Source organism: Oryzias latipes, chromosome 4, assembly GCF_002234675.1.
Source record: "Oryzias latipes chromosome 4, ASM223467v1".
In the NCBI taxonomy this organism is placed as follows: domain Eukaryota; kingdom Metazoa; phylum Chordata; class Actinopteri; order Beloniformes; family Adrianichthyidae; genus Oryzias; species Oryzias latipes.
In genome coordinates this window covers 20,204,470-20,221,423 of record NC_019862.2, presented here as the reverse complement: position 1 = coordinate 20,221,423, position 16,954 = coordinate 20,204,470, and the positions used below count along the sequence as shown (strand labels likewise).

Sequence of the window (16,954 nt, the reverse complement as noted above, 5' to 3'; positions counted from 1 at the left end):
GATGTCATGAAAGTGAAACATATCATTGTCACGCGTGTGGTGAGTGCATCGTGAAATATTCGACAATGTAAGTTACACTCACAGGTGTTGTTGTATGCCGTCCTTACACTGCACTCTAGTCAGTAATGAGGTGCCCACACTGGCTCCTTACTGACTGCACGCAAATGCTTTACGCATGGGGTGCTGCACGCTCTGATTGATTAATTTCCTTAATCCAGAGGAGCGTGCACTTTTCAGTTAAACAGCACTAACGGCCACTGTTCTACGGTATTTATTAGCCTGCGTCTCACCTACTTCACCCTTACGTGTTGCTTAAGTGTTCACTACAGCCTAAAGCCCACAGCAAGCCTGTAAAAAGTGTGCATGACCATTTTCGTTTTATGGACTCACCGGGTTGTCTACAATCTTAAAATTTCCAGAGGGTACCCAGTACAGCCGATACGGAAAAGAACTAGAAAACATTTGAAAAAAACTTAGATCTCATGCAGTTTATTTCACATATATTGAGTATCTTATAAGACTTATAAGTCCTTTATATGAATATCTCCTGAAAGTGGCTTCTTTCTCATTCTTTTCATACATGACATTGAAAAAAAACATGAATGTATCATGCAAATATCGACTATGTGGAATATAAGAAATTTAATAAGCAAAATGTTTTTCATACATGTTTCATATCAGCTTTATAGTTTTTCTCTTACATGTCCTTTTTCCAGACAAATGCGTTTCATATAATATACACATTTACACATATATATATATACATATACACACATACACACATACACACATATATATATATATATAAACATTAAATGTAGGTTTTCTGCAAGTAAAATGTATAAACCTTACAGGTATATTATTCTTCCTTTATTTGCTGTTTTTACTTTCATTATATGTCATCTAATGAAAATAAATAGGCTACTACAAAAAAAACAAATATAAATATTTATGATTTCATACAAATTTTTTTGTATGTTACAGCTATATAACATTATAGTAAAATATATTTTCCTTACAATCTGCTGAAGTTAGATTTTGCTGGAACTAGTAACAAATACCGTATATTCACAACCATACGCCGCACTTTAATGCGTTAAATAGAAGGCCTTAAAAGAAGGTCCCCATACAGTCTCAGAGAGGAAGCAATTGACTGAGAAGAAGTTTGCTCAACTCTCTTAATGACGTCATAGTCCATTATTTTTGAACACACACAAACAGTGTAACAGCATTATGGTCACCTCTCTGCACAGCTCCTCACTTAAGGAGTGGGATTCCACATTTCTCATGAGTCTCAGTGGCCATAGGCTGGGCTAACCCCCAGGTGCCCACACTTGTTTACAACATGGCTGAAGCACAATTTAAACTGCAAGCTATCAGCTACATGGAGGAACATGGGAGCAGCCGCAGAGAATTCAAGATGATTGAATCCATGGTTCACAAGTGGAGGAAGCTGGAAAACAAACTCTGACAGTGAAGAAGACACAGCAGAATTTCTGTGAAAAAAGGCGACTGACCGATGGATTAACGATCAGCAACCAGCTTGGGTAAGCTTCTTTGTCGCCACCACAATTGACTGAAGGCAGTAATGCTTACAGGGAGCTTTTTACTTTCAATTCATGAAACGGCGTCATCTTTCCATCCAGGCAAGGATTACGATGCTGCAGCGACTTCCAGGGGATTAAAAAACTGTTCATCTTCCACTGATACTGCAGTAAAAAGATCACCGACAAACACCTCAGCCGAATCACCCGCATCGACGAGGCGGTGACTTCCGACATCCTGGTGAATCTCAATGTCGAGAAGAACGGCAGCAGCGCGGTAGGGAAACGCACAAAAGGAAAGGAAACCTCAGCTTTTATTGTTGTGGGAGGCAGCACCGGACGAGTTACGCCACAGTTTGGGAATGGATTGTAGAAGCTTGGGCTAACGTGTCTGCTTGCACTGCATTCATAGTACCCAAAAGCCGGCATCATTCGGAGCCATGTAGCAACTAGACAGACTCTGATAATGACGAAAGGAAACCTGACGTGTTTGATATAAAATTAGTCCGGCTGTTCATTTCAGATACAGAAGATGAGCATTTTAAAGGATTTTTGGATGCTGTTTTATGACTGATAAAAAGAAAACCCCCAAAAAACCCAACTGTTCTAACACAAGTGACATCTGAACCGTGGTTTGACCAAACGATGCATCTGGCGCTTCATAGGTCATCAACCAAGTGATCTGCGCTAGTTGACACACGCCTCGAAACATTGTGCCGAACCACTCTGTTTCATGAAGGTGAAACAAGCGCCTGGGTGTCCGTGCCAAATGGGCCATCCCTAATTATAGGCTTCTGCCATAATTTGCAGTGATCATGCTTCTATCCTAGGGGAAGACAGAAGCAGATGATTTAAATAGTCCAGAGTTGAGTCAGTATGGTGAACATCCAAAGGTTTACTTTCAAAACAACAGTTTAGTTTGACATTTTTATGTATTGATTTATAAATGAATTCTATGTTTAGGTCCAAGTCATGGCCAATCATGTCTGTCTCTTCACTTTTTGTCTTTTCACATTTTTAATGTCATTGTTTTTTTTAGTTATCGTGGTTATAGTGTCAGGAAGTGGTGGTGTAGGACCCAATGTACAGGAAACCAGGCTTATGTGTCAGAAACCTTTCATTTCATAAATGAACTTTAACATGACAAAACTCCCAGAGAAACAAAAACGGTGACAAAGCAGATGACCTGCAGTGGAGAATGAAAAACCAGAGACTCAAAGACGTTGAGGGTAATCGACAGAAATGAAACCAGCTGTGGATGACAAACTTGAACCTGGAGTGACTGACAAAAGAAAATAAATACAGTAAATACAATTTAAAAAAAACAAACAAAACTGTAAAATCCTCACACATAGCTTTTATTTTGGTAAAAATCTAGCATCTGCAAAATCCTGCATATCTGATAAACGTATTGTTAAAATATGTTTAGTAATGTAATGGGGATTACATCACTAAATAGCAATCTGTGACAAAGAAAATGTTTAAAAATATGTATTTAAGAATCAAGTTAGTAGCACTGGCTGCAGTATGTAAAGAAAGTGTTGAGGGTTGCAAGTTTGGATAATAGCTGAATTCAGCAGCTGAGTCGAAACAGATGAAGTGTAGCTGTGAACAGTTTCAGCAAGATGGACTGAGCAGGTCTCTTGGGGGGGGGGGGGGTGACCCAGTGAGTCACCACCTGCACTTATGAAGGCAAAACTATGTCACACAAACACTAGTGAGTCTATTCCAGCAAGGATCTGCTTTAATTTAAAAAGCTGGCCGCTAAAAATAGAGGGGGTGGGGAGAGACTAAAGCTTTTGTCTTTGTTAGGCTGAAGTGTGAGGATGTGACAAACTCCTAAGCACAAGGGTTGCAGGGTTTAAAACCTCAGAACTGTAGAAAAGGTTGGCTTGGACGTCAAACTTTAATACTATAAGGACTTCTTCCACTGTTGTATGTTTTATTGATCTCAGATGAAGACTGCTTGAAATGCCCCCTCAGTGGACTTCATTGTCGCTTTGCCGCCTCTTCTCTCAGCCTGACGAGGCTGTAACCTTAAATCCGCTAAATTCCCAGAGAGACTCATTGAGCCAAAACCAACCCCTGTAATTTTCACACATGAGCAGAGACTTTCACTTGTTCAGCAGGGGGCTTTTTCTGGTGAAATATCACAAAAGGGACCACTGCGAGACCTTCATGTTTGGGTTTATATCAGAGTTCCGCTAAAGAAAATTTGATGAAGGGGGGACCCACTCACTGGGCAAAGTGTAGACTTATTTGCATAAGTTTCTTCTTATGCAGCACTAATGCGTGTTTAATATATAGGTTTGATCCTGATTTTATTTGTGTTATTAAGACACCTAAAAACATCAAATTTACCTGGTACAATATTGGTTTGCAAACAAGTGATTGTGTGTTCTGTTTTTAGACCTTACACTAGTGTGAACATTACAACAAAAAATATATCATATAAATTAATGTTGGTTTGTGGCAAGACGTGACATTGTGTCACGTGTTGCAAGTGTGGCAACACGAGCGGTCCAGGTACACTAATAAAAATGGGGACTCAAACCAAGCGCAGACATGGTTCCACATTTAAAAGAGATTAATTATAAATAGTAGTTACAGAATAAATAAAACACAGGATAAACCCACTAGGGGCTTCAAGCCCACTTGCAGACAGAGTTTGTCAACCAACAGAAACAAAACAACACCCCACTCACATGCAAATCCAGAATGTGATACAACAAAAGAAAAGGTGAACTTACAATTGAGTACCAGTCAGTCACTGTAGGTAGCTAGGGAGGGGTAGATAATACGAGTCCCAAAAGGCCTCCAAGTCCCAGGAGCGCCTGTGCAGCCATGTGATCGGCCGCAAGGGAGAGGAGATGCTGCTGTTCAGCGGCTGACCCGGCAGAGCAGACGAGGGACCCATGAAGCAACTTACTCCCACAAAGGCCACAAAAACCTGTATCGAGCAGGAGCGGGTTCCTCATCAAAGACCCTGTGGAGGCAAACCAGAAAGACAGGCAGCAGGGAAATACCTCAGCAACCAGAGGACATGAAGGCAAAGAGGCATGCATTATACACATACCAATCAGCAGGGGATATCACTGGGAGGAGCAATGCGCTCTGTTCCCATTTCACCTTTCCTCCAGTCACAAGCCGACCTGCTGTGTGACACGGAATGGTTATTTCTACTGTATCCTCGGATGCAGCAAACATACAGAGGGAAAACGTTGGGGCAGCAAGACCGGACACAATACCTGCACTGACAGGTGCAGGAACCCAGAAAGAGGCAGTCTCGGCCAGGAATGAGGGAGAGCCCACTTCGTCCTATTTTATAAGTGGCCAGGTGCTCATTAGCAGCACCAGGATGGGAGTGCCTACACCTGTGACCAATTAACAGAAGCAACGGTTTTTGGTTTATTTTAGAAAATTGGATTCCAGAATTTCAGTGCACTTTACGACCTCTGTGTGTTTCCATCAAAAACAATATTCCTTATTGTTTTGTGGAAAAATACACACTGTTTTTGTGTGGGACTCAAAAATTTACAGTGCTGTCCAATGGTTTTCCATTTGCAGATTTTCAGTCCCAAACAATCAAGGAACCTCCACTGTGCTTCAATGTTGCCTTGAAACACTAATTAATATAGTGCTGTCAAGCCCTCCCATTAACAAACTGCCTTCTGCGGAAGCCAAATATTTCAACTCATCATTTTGACTCATCAGTTGAGAGCACCTGTGACAATTTCTTTGTTCCCCGGTTCCTGTCTTTTTGCAGTCGCTTGGATGGGTTTCCATGTCAGATATATGCCTGCAACTTTTCCATGAAGACCACTTCTAGCTAAACTTCTCCAGACCGTAGATAAATGTATCTGGATCCCACTGGTTTCTACCAGTTCTTAGCTGATAGATTTGTTGGATATCCTCTGATTTTGGAGGGTAAAAGGCTTGATGTGTCTTTCGTTTACTGGTCTCAGTTTCCTTAGCTGACTACAGCATTTACAATCCTCAACATTGCCTTTTTTTGCTTCTTCAAAAAAGATTGAACAGCACAAATTCATAACCCAGTTTGATTTAAAATCTTTGTGAGAGACTGTGCTGATGTAGTAGAACTACCTTGAGTCTTGAACATAAGACATAAACGGTCTTTCACAACCTCACCACGGCAGAGTGGGACTTTTCCTCACTCAGTTTTACGGCTTCCTACAGAGCTGTTTCTATTTCAGTTTGGATTTTAACCTACATGTGCTATTCAGAATTGTTCATACATTTTTGGTTAACTGACTACACACCAAAACAAAATCCTAGAGATTACAGATGATTTGTCCGTGCTCCTGTGGACCTCGCTTCTAGCTTGTCCATGCCCCTGTACCTGACCATGTACCGAATCTCTGCTCCTGCACCTACACTTGGCCGTGGACCCTGCCTTTGGCTCATCTCGCGTTCCCACCAGGGGCACCAGGGGTCAAGTGAGGCAACTTCCTGTTGGCTTAATGGTGTGACTATAGAAGAGTTTGAGCAGAATTTCAGTGTTTTGCTATTTGTGCTATTTGGTAACAGTCAAAGCCCAGAAAGACACTAACAAAGACCATCTATTTATTTATTTATTTATTTATTTATATTTAAATGAAACCATATTCAAACATGAACAGTACTGGTTGAAAAAGACAGCATAAGATAGATAGATAGATAGATAGATAGATAGATAGATAGATAGATAGATAGATAGATAGATAGATAGATAGATAGATAGATAGATAGATAGATAGATAGATAGATAGATAGATAGATAGATAGATAGATAGATAGATAGATAGATAGATAGATGACTTTATTAATCCCACAATGGGAAAATTTCATTTCTGTGGCAGCAACACGACATTCAGAAATAATCTATATAATATAACATCAATAAAGGACATCACAAATTACATTTATATTAGATAATTAAAAATATTACTAAAATTATTATGAAAATGTATTATCAAAAGTGAGATTCTTATTAAATAAAGAAATAAATATTAAATATTAAATAAATACAGCTGCAAAAGTGTAAAAAACATGCGGTCTGCAAAACATGTAAACTATAAAAAAACATTACAAATCTTTTTCAAAATACAGAAATAACTAATGAAGTTCACACCAAAAACAAAAACAAACAACTGTTCAGGAACAAAAAACAATTTAAAATTGAAAAACAACAGGTTCAGTACTTCAAGCTAAATTGTAAAAAAAATAGGTGCAGGCAGGCAGGCAGATGGATGGATGGATGGATGGATGGATTTCCAATGATTGATCAATTGATCTTTGTCATTGTAACAAGTACAATGTAATTCTAACTGGTCTGTGCAAGAGTCCTACATTAAAACAACCCATGATAAAAAGTTAAGACTAAAAATAATAAACAATACATACATATTCAAAGAGGGTGCATCATTTTAACTAAAAACAGTTAATTAAACTGAATTTGTTGCCAAATAAAAGCGCATTTGTCATTCAAAAACCAGGATACGGTCAGAAGTTAGAACTCTGTCTCCCATCTCCATCTCTGGATTTAGTACTAAATAGTACTAAATGCATTTTATTTCTTAGCAACCCCTACGTGCACTTCCTGGATGCCACACACTCAACTGTCATTCACTCACAGTCTACTTCAGCACTGAGCTACACTCAGTGCAAAGTCTTGTTTGTGCCACTCTGCCCTTCTTACCTAGCGTTATAGTTGGAGCTGATTTTCTGTCTCTTGACCCTGTCTCTTTTTACCTGCTGCCTGCCCTGTCTCTCGTCTGGATCTTGACTACCCCTGTCTTTTCTCTGATGATCCCCCTGTCTTTTCTCTGATGATCCCCCTGTCTTTTCTCTGATGATCTTATGCCTGTTATCGACCCCTGCCTGAGTGACCCTGATTTAGCTTTGTGGACTTTTAGCCGAGCTAATAAACCTGCTGTATTTGGATTCAGCCATCTGGCATTTGGTATACATCTGTAGGAACTTATACATAAGTGCTAAAACTGTTAAAACCAGAAAAACAAAATAGTGAAAACATCCATAACTGTACAATGTTTAAAATATTACTTGCAGTGGGGTAGAAGCTGTTCTGTTTTTGTCCTTATTTTCTACCTGTTTGGCTGAGGGCAACAGATCAAACAGGAAGTGTCCTGGTTGAGACCGGTCTATTACGATCTTTGTATACATCTGTACCAAAATGGATCGAGTGTCTACAAAAATTGTAGGACACCAGTTTAGACAAGACTGAACACAACTGGCATAAAAATGATAGATAAGTGCCTCTATTATTAGGAAAATATGTAGGGTAAATCATAATGTAATCATACAAATGTTTGTTTGAAGGCTCTAGTAAATGTTTCTCTTTCGGCTTTTTCCCATCAGGGGTCGCCACAGCGAACAAGTCGCATGGTAAACTTGGCAATGTTTTATGCCAGATGCCCTTCCTGACGCAACCTTCTCAAAGCAACCGGGCTTGGGACCGGCACAGAAGTAGAGAAGGGAACAGGGAGCAGCCCGGAGTCGAACCCTGGTTACACGGACGGAAGGCGCCGCAAACCAGCACGAGCTAAACCGGCTCCGTTTGAAGGCTCTCGTAAATAAGGTCAATAAATAATTTAAATGCAACTTACTAAAATCTTCATTCCAATAGCTGACTTGTATATTTTTGGCTTTAATTACACTGCCAGAAACTGATATATGGCTTAATTAAAATGTTAAGATTTTGTTTTTTTATAAGTCATTTTGGATCAATTCAAATTACACATTTTTTGGTGGTGTGTTCAAAAAGCTTGTTAAAACTGTTCAAAGAAACTGAACAAGTCTGATCTGGCACAGCACTATTTCCAAGTCTAAATCATAATAGAAGACTTATTACAGATACCTTCATCTCTCACAGGGTGTTAACATTTCAAATGTTATTGTGCTTCATGTTGCTCAGGCACATCGTTTCCGGGTATTCTTTGATCTGCCTGTAACACCTAAAATCAATATTAGATCTGAGGCTCAGACTTTCGGAACACCCTGTTTTAAGAAAGTCATCCAATATGAAGCTGCCCCAGCTAAAAACCATGTTGCATTCGGCACACTTTTTCTATTAATCTCCATATTCGGAATCTGATTGATGTGATTGCTCATGCTGAGAATAAATTGCATTGATGTAAAAATTATGGAAATATTCAAAAATCTAGGTAGGGACGGAACAGGGAGGCAAAGAAATTGAAGAAAACCGTAAAGTTTTTAATTATCAAAAGTTGATGGATTTTTTTATCATTTAAAGTTATTGCATTTTTAGAATATGTAAATATAATTTGCCATGCATCAGAGCTTCTCAGCAGACATTGTAATGGACTAGTGGAAAGAAAAAGTAGCAAATGTCCACACTTTTTTGTTTGAACCAAAACCAAGAACACAACAGAAAAAAACTAACTAAAGTACACAATACTTACAGTTGGAGGATTTGATTTCACATAATAACAAAAGTAAAGAAAAAAGCAAGACAAGGCCCAAGTGACTTATCTGAAAGTTTGGGATATTTCTTTGGTGGTGAGTCTCTTGTGCTCTTAGGCCTGTGTCCCAAGTAGGAAAAAAAAAACATATTGGAAAAATGCTCCCATCACGAATGCCAGCATTGACATGATGGGGACCCGTTTCCAGTGTGCAAAACTCCAGAAGCACTGTTCCGCCTGCTTCTCTGCACAGTGACACGCTGAATGGTTCCTGTCACCTGCAGGGTGCCTGTTCACTGTCTGTAAGAGAGAAGCAGCTTGGGGATCACAGGCAGTTTAAGCTTGAGAATCGACAACTGAATTAATTTTAAGGATTTAAAAAAAAGCATAGAAAAGTCAAGTTTGTATGAAAGAGGCGACAAGATGAAGAGCAAACAAAAAAAAAAAAGCCAACGGTAGAAGAAAAACTACTGAACAAGATAAAAGTGGGAATGAGAGTAGCAATAGCAGCATGAATATGTTATTCAACAGTAATAAAGGCTAAATAAACTCATACCTATAATGATTGGGGTAATGTTTTCACAGATGTGCAGCATTATGAGTGTATTTTTCAGAACATAAGTTGCATTTTGGCATCGTTTTGCATTGTGTGACTAATACTCAGGTTTGACTTTTTTGTGATTTCAAGAAGTCAATATAGGCTCATATATTCATTTTATTTTCCCTGAAACTGAATCTGGTTCACTTTACGCGAACCAAATGTGTCCAGTCTGAATACACCCTGAGAATAAGCTGATTCACTTTGATCGTGTAGGGAGTTACAGTAGGTCAAAAGGCATAGTCGGTTTTGACAGAAATCTTTCTTTTTTGACAAAAAAGTTTTTTTTCAACTGAATTGGAGGGAGAACTTCTAATGTCTGGCCACCATTATGTTGTCTGCAGCCAGGTCCACTTAGAATGATCTCTTGAATCCAGACATGGAGATGTGTTTACCCATGCTTTTGTGTGGCTTTTCAAAATGAGTAAACCTGATCGCTCAATGTCGTCCATGTCTACTATTGTTAATGAGATATTTGTAGTCAATGCTTCCTTGTAGATGAGGCTAAAAGCTTGACAGTAGTTCCATCCACAGGAAAGGGAGGTTCGAATTTTTGGTCAATTTAAAAACATCAAATTTTTCATGGGTCAAAAAGAAACAACAAATGCGAATTTGACACGTGTCAAAACAGATTCAGCGGGCACAAAACTTGACGCATGAATCGCATCTGATGTGAACGCAGCATTACGCCTGACCTGACAGATTTGTTCAAAAGCGTTGTACTTTTCTCCCAGAAATGCAACATATATAGGTTGTTTTTTGGCTCCTGTGATATATACTCAAATCAATCAATCAATCAGAACTTTATTTATAAAACACTTTTCATATAAAAATATAACACAAAGTGCTTTACATTAAAACACAACAAAATATAAAAACAAGCATGACGATTAAAATAAACAAGCACAAAAAAAAAAAGAAAAATAGGGCCCCCCTCCCGTACCTAGCCCCCTACTCCTTTCACAACTCCCACCCCCTAACTGATGGAAAAAGACAATGAGAAATAGGCTGAGCACGAAAACAAGATGTTGGAAACGCTGATAATTTGAACCTCCCTCTCTGTGAACAGCTACATAGACAGCCAAATGCAGAATCACAGGCGGGGACCGCTCCACCACAGCTAAGTGGTGATGCAGTTTCCCATCCAGAGCCATAGTGGCTGAACAGCAGTCGACCCAGAGGGAGAGGTTCCAGCTGAGGAAGCACCAGAAATAAAAATGAAAATAAAAATGAGAATCAAATAGTAAACATATTGATAAAAACAATAGAACATTGAAATAAGGTAAATTAAAATAACACGTTCAAGTTCATAAAACAAGATAAAATGGATAAATTAATAAATAAATACATATAAATAAATAACTAAATACATAAATAAAAGTAGTAAAAAATGTGCTAAAAGCCAGGTTAAAAAGATGGGTCTTTAGCCTTTTCTCAAAAGCTTTAATGCTGTCTGCGGCTCTCAGGTCCTCTGGCAGACTGTTCCATAAACGGGGGCCATTGTACTGAAACGCTGCCTCTACATACGTTTTGGTTTTTATAATCGGAATGGTTAAAAGACCAGTGCCAGAGGATCTCAGGGTCCTCGAGGGTTCGTACTTTACTAAAAGATCTGACAAATAAGAAGGGTGCAAGACCGTTAAGACATTTTAAAACTATTAAAAGTATGTTAAAATCAATTCTGAAGCATATGGGGAGCCAATACCGGGATTTTAAAATTGGGGTGATGTGAGCCCGCCTCCTGGTCTTTGTGAGAACTCGTGCAGCAGAATTTAGGAGAAGCTGAAGGTTCCTAATGTTGGTTTTTGGAAGACCAGCAAGCAGGGCATTACAATAATCTTTTTTACTCATGATAAAAGCATGCATTAGCATCTCCATTTTAGCAAGAGAGAGTAGTGGGCGGACCCTAGCCAGATTTCTAAGATGATAAAAAACAGTTTTAACCATCTGTTTTATGTGGTGGATAAAAGTCAGCTTAGAGTCAAAGATAAACACCCAGGTTTCTGACTTTTTCTGAATGACATAGCTATGTACAGCGGGGTATCATCAGCATAGCTACGAAAACTGATGTTGTGGCTCCTGATGACATTCCCCAGAGGAAGCATGTACATTTTAAAAAGCAAGGGGCCAAGGATGGAACCTTGAGGCACACCACAATTAATTTCATGGACCCCAGAAAAGTGTGTGTCCATGCTTACCATAAAGTTTCTCTCCATGAGATACGATTTGAACCACTTGGGAACCGTCCCTGAAAGGCCAAGACTTTTAAGTCTGTTTACAAGAATCAGGTGATCAACAGTATCAAAAGCTGCGGTTAGATCTAGTAGAACTAGTACTTAGATCTGACCTGAATCCAAGGCACACCTGACATCATTAACAATTTTTAACAAGGCTGTCTCAGTACTGTGGTTCGTTCTAAAGCCAGACTGGTTTATCTCAAAAATGTTGTTTTGTAAGAGAAACTCATTCAGCTGAATAAAAAGAAGTTTTTCTAAAACCTTGCTAAAAAATGGCAAGTTGGACACAGGTCTGTAGTTATTAAAAACTGAAGGGTCTAAATTAGTTTTCTTAAGTAACGGGGTCACCACTGCCGTTTTAAAGGCAGCAGGAAAAATAGCCGTCTGTAGAGAAGAGTTCATGATATTTAAAATCTCACTCTCAAAAGACCCGTGAAAGGATTTAAAAAGTGATTTAGGGATGGGGTCTAAAAACCAAGTTGTTGGATTCACTTGGGAGAAAACTCGACCAAGTGTTGCAGCTTCAACCAGGCCAAAACTGTCCAGTGCTTCCTCAGGTAAGATCAAGCCATCATTACCAGTAAAAAGGCTTTTCTGACCATATATGAAGTTCGATCTGACAGAATTGATCTTGCTCCTGAAGTGGTCTGGAAAGTCCTCGCACAATGAGGCGGAGGCTGGCATTGTGTTTTTGTTCGCATTTGAGTTGATCAAAGACTCAATTGTGGTGAAAAGGACTCTGGGGTTATTTTTATTTACAGAAATGATGTTTGCAAAGTAGGAATTTCTGGTCTGTTTTACTGTTTGATTATATAGTTTTAGTTGGTTTTGGTATACTTGATAGTTTATGTGAAGTTTTTGTTTTCTCCAAAGTCTTTCGGCAGATCTACAACCTCTCTTCAATTGTTTAATTTCCTCAGTTCTCCAAGGGGGTGTGGCTTTGATTCTTATCTTTTTAGATTTTAGTGGAGCAACTGAGTCGAGACTGGATTTTAATTTACTGTTAAAACTTTCAACAAGTAGATCACAGGGGGCTGGTAAGACAGGTGGAGAGTTGGAGCGAACAGATGTAATAAATTTTTCGACCACTTCAGGAGTCAAGTAGCGTTTTTATCACCGTTCTCACAGAGGTTTCTTGTTTTATGAAACCAGTGATGTTAAAAAGCACACAGTAATGGTCAGATACAGCCAGGTCCACAACAGTGGACACACTGGTAAGTAAACCATGACTGATGACGAGGTCAAGAGTGTGCCCTCTGTTGTGAGTCGGCTGCATGACGTGTTGTTTAAAATCAAGCGAAGCGAGCAAGTCCAAAAACTGAGTGGTGCAATGGTCTGACTTGGTCTGACCTGTCTATATGCAGGTTAAAATCACCTGTTATTAAAATCATGTTAAAGGAAGTGTGGACAGATGCTAGAAACTCAGAAAACTCCTCAATAAAAACAGAGCTTGGTTTGGGTGGTCTGTATACATAAAACGGTTGATGCATAAAACTGGAGGGCTGTTAAGAACAAAGGCATGATGTTCAAAGCTGGGGTACTCATCTAATGAAATCTGCTTTACTGCAAAGGAGTTGGAAATTATAGATACAGTACCCCCACCCTTTTTGCCCTCCCTGGTTGAAAAAACAAAGCTAAAATTGGGTGGAGAGGCCTCTATGAGAACAGTAGATGCATCCGCGCTCAGCCATGTTTGAGTTAAAAGGAGACAATCAATTTTATAATCTTGGATAAAATCATTTATAATAACGGTTTTGTTAGACAACGATCGAATGTTCAAAAGTGCCATGTCAAAAGAGTGGGGTGGAGTGGTTGTGGAAGCTGTGACTTACACTCCGGAAAATACCTGCTGCACATTACAAAGCTTCTGAGCATTTTAAGATGCTGTAAATAAAAAAAAAGTCAAAAATCTTCAAGTAAAGATGAAGAAACAAGAAGATTAAATGTGAAAACTGTCTTTACATAATGACATATGCTTCTACTGTCTTTGTAACAATTGTATATCAGTACAAGTCTTCGTCAAGCTATTGCATTATTGATGACCATATCTGCAATATAGAGAAATTCAATGCTGTTTGTTTTATTTATTTATTTGTATATGTGTAATTAAGCAGAAAAGCTCATGCCTTCTGAAATAAATAAAACAGAAACCTTCAATACTTTTTTTCTTTATAGCAAATTTTGACAGGGTCAGATGGATGATCTAGAAAAAGGAAAATCCAGTGTTTTGAATTAAAGAGTCTTTCAATTCAATTCAATTTTCTTAATTTCAAACACAAATGAAAATAAAATAATTCAGAGTAGTGGAAATGATCAGCAGCGAGGCTGTCACTGGCTTCCTTTGAGGACCACTGAGGATATGTGAAGAGATAGTGAAAAGTCTAGTGCACAAAATAACAGCAGTCTGAGTGCCTCTCCAGGTAATACGCAAGCAGGACTGTGACTGCAGGCAAACAAGGTCCCTGTACCTCCATCGGAAGCAGCAGGAGGTGGAAAACAAAAGACGGAGGGGAGGAGATGGCACTGCTGAAAATGTTCAATGGCTGGAAAAAGTTTAAAAATCCTCAGGTATGTGGGGCAATCCAATACAAGAGGGTGAGGAGCAATAACCAACACATATGTTAGCGCACTCATACCAGTCCTCGTAAATATTCATTTAGATAAAGCCAGTCATGCAAAAGGTCGGCCTTAGACCACATATATTTCGTACTATATGCATTTTGCATTGTATGCTTAGCACCGTCCAGATATCCACTGGAAGCTGTGACATTTACAATGGAGTAAATAAAATTGGACACAAAAAGTGTTGGCAAAAGCTTGACTTTTCAAAAAGATCTGGGGGAAGAAAAAAAACACATAAATTCAAAAAATTAAGAAAACATTTTTTTAAAGGACAGGCAAGCGTACTAATGCAAACTCAGGAAAAAAAAAAGATGATTTGGGTAATTACTGTGGAATGTCATATTGTCAGTGTATTACCATGAAATACATCAAATCACCAGTCAAAGAGTCTTTTTCAAATGTCAGTTAAAGTAGCTAAATTAAACATCTTTAAAATATTTAAAGCATGAATGTGTGAAGAAAAAAGGGCTTCAAATCATTTTGTGGCCTTTGATCAGTATGTAGAGCAATCCCCCGCTGAGAGTTAAAACCCCCTTAAGTAATTATGATAAATCTGCCTGCTGAGAGAATCTCTCTTTAAAGATTCATTAATTCAGACGTTTTCTTGTTTAATCTTTTTCAGGTTCAATGGGTGCTGCAGCCTGTCCCAGCTGTCACTGGGTGAAAAACGGTGTAAATTCTGGACAGGTTAGCAATCACAGTGGCGGGCAGAAGCTAGCATCTGAAGTCTAGTACGTTTGATCACATGTTGAATATTTAGTAAAAAATAAATTCCACAATTTTAGGAGGTTTAGCTTTATGCCACATGCACAGTCAGGCATTTAGCCCATGGTGTTTACACTAAACAAGATGGAAGGGGCTTCATCTTTTTTTACAGTTTACAGAAGCTTGGTGCACAAAGTTTAAGTAGTGCAAATCTTGTAAATTGTGAAAAAAAACACCAATGGTTTAGTTAATTGCTAGCATCCGTGGAATGGCGGAAATGAATTACCATGTCGGGAGAGTGGCCTTGGTTTCTCTTTATGTGAAAAACGAACGCAGACTGTGTCGAGCTGGTCGCCGTCTTTGGGTTCACCAGATAGCCATGCCTTTTGTACGCAGAGAACCAAAACAGTCGTAAAAACCTGCGTGGCTGCAAGTGAATGCAAGAGTTTTGAACGTGGAAGCCCAAAACGTGTTTTTACATAGACTTTTCATTGGAAGTGGCCGCTTGGATGTACGTTGCCGAGGGCGGCGAATATGTAGCTGTACTGTTTCATACGCTTTGTTTATATTAATTGGTTTGGCTTGGTATTGGTCAATGTGTTCTTGTACAGGACACCAACCCCAGATTGCCTTCAGTTAAACTAACCTATAAATTACTTTGCATTTATTCATTTGCTTCACATTTTTATACAAACTGCTGCAGGGATGCAGTCCCAATACACAAATTTTATTTGTTTTCCAACAACCAAAGACAATATACAGCAGTGACTACATACATTAGTGAGCACCGAGCTGACTTTTAGTCTGTTTTCTGCTCTGAAAACATCTATCTATTGCCAAACCCTGATCTTTTAGAAAATAGGTAAAAAGAAGGAATGAACACACCTGACAGTTGTTGGAACAGAAGCAGCCAGACCGTTGTGAACCTAAAAATTCAACAGCAAAATGTCAAATCCAAGCATTGTGCGGCTTTAGATAACACTATTCAATGTAAATGTAAACAAAATTCCTCCCTAGTACAGTAATTTGGACATTAAATCTCACACAGCTTAAACAATTTGTTTGTTAGTTGGCATTATTGCTTTTGCATTTCTATGGCCAAACTATTGAATTAATATTATTTCTATTTAAAAAATAATTAGGAGCGCAGATGTAACATTTTTCAACTAAAATCTTTTGTCTTATTTGTCCATTCTAACACCAAACTTGGTTGTTTTTGGAAAAACAAAACAAAAACAGACTTCTTTTCACCATTTAGTGATTTAAACCGTAATCTATTATTTAAAAAAAAAAAAAAACCCTTACTAAAATAAAAGCAATTTTATGCCTAAAAAGAATACATCAAACTTATAGGGAAAGTCATCCACTGATTTCATCAGCCAGTTCTGTTTTTTCTGGTATGATTTATCAATTAACAGCTTACTGGATGTGCTTGAGTTTGGCCATTTCAGAACAATTGTTTGTTTACCCCTTTAACACTAGAGCTCTCGCTCCAGTTTTGAAACCTTTTCAAAGACCATTACTCTTGAACCGTTCATGCAATTTACTTAATTCCAGCGGGTTCTGATACAGAAAAAAGTCTATTTTTTCCCCAAAATCAGAAGATTCAGATTAATTGTGTAACTTCTTGAAAGGTTAAGATATGTCAAAGAGCATGTTATTTAGGTGTCGCTGGTGAGATCTCTGGTGTTGAAGGGATGGCGAGGTACCTCATGGTTACCTGACTGAATAGCCTTGTTGTAGTTACTTTCCTTTTTAAATTTACCTTAATAGGACATGTCTTTGGTTTACCTTTAATCAGCATTT

The 16,954-nt window shown here is 38.6% G+C and overlaps 1 long non-coding RNA gene across 1 annotated transcript; it reads right to left on the bottom strand.

The window, feature by feature from the left end:
- Window positions 1-3,201: 3,201 nt before the first annotated feature.
- Window positions 3,202-4,977, bottom strand: LOC110015029. The gene is made up of 3 exons (XR_002290084.2): window positions 4,793-4,977; window positions 4,621-4,699; window positions 3,202-4,530 (listed from the first exon to the last, which is right to left on the bottom strand). It is a non-coding gene; the product is annotated as an uncharacterized LOC110015029 (long non-coding RNA).
- Between the last annotated feature and the right edge of the window lie 11,977 nt (window positions 4,978-16,954).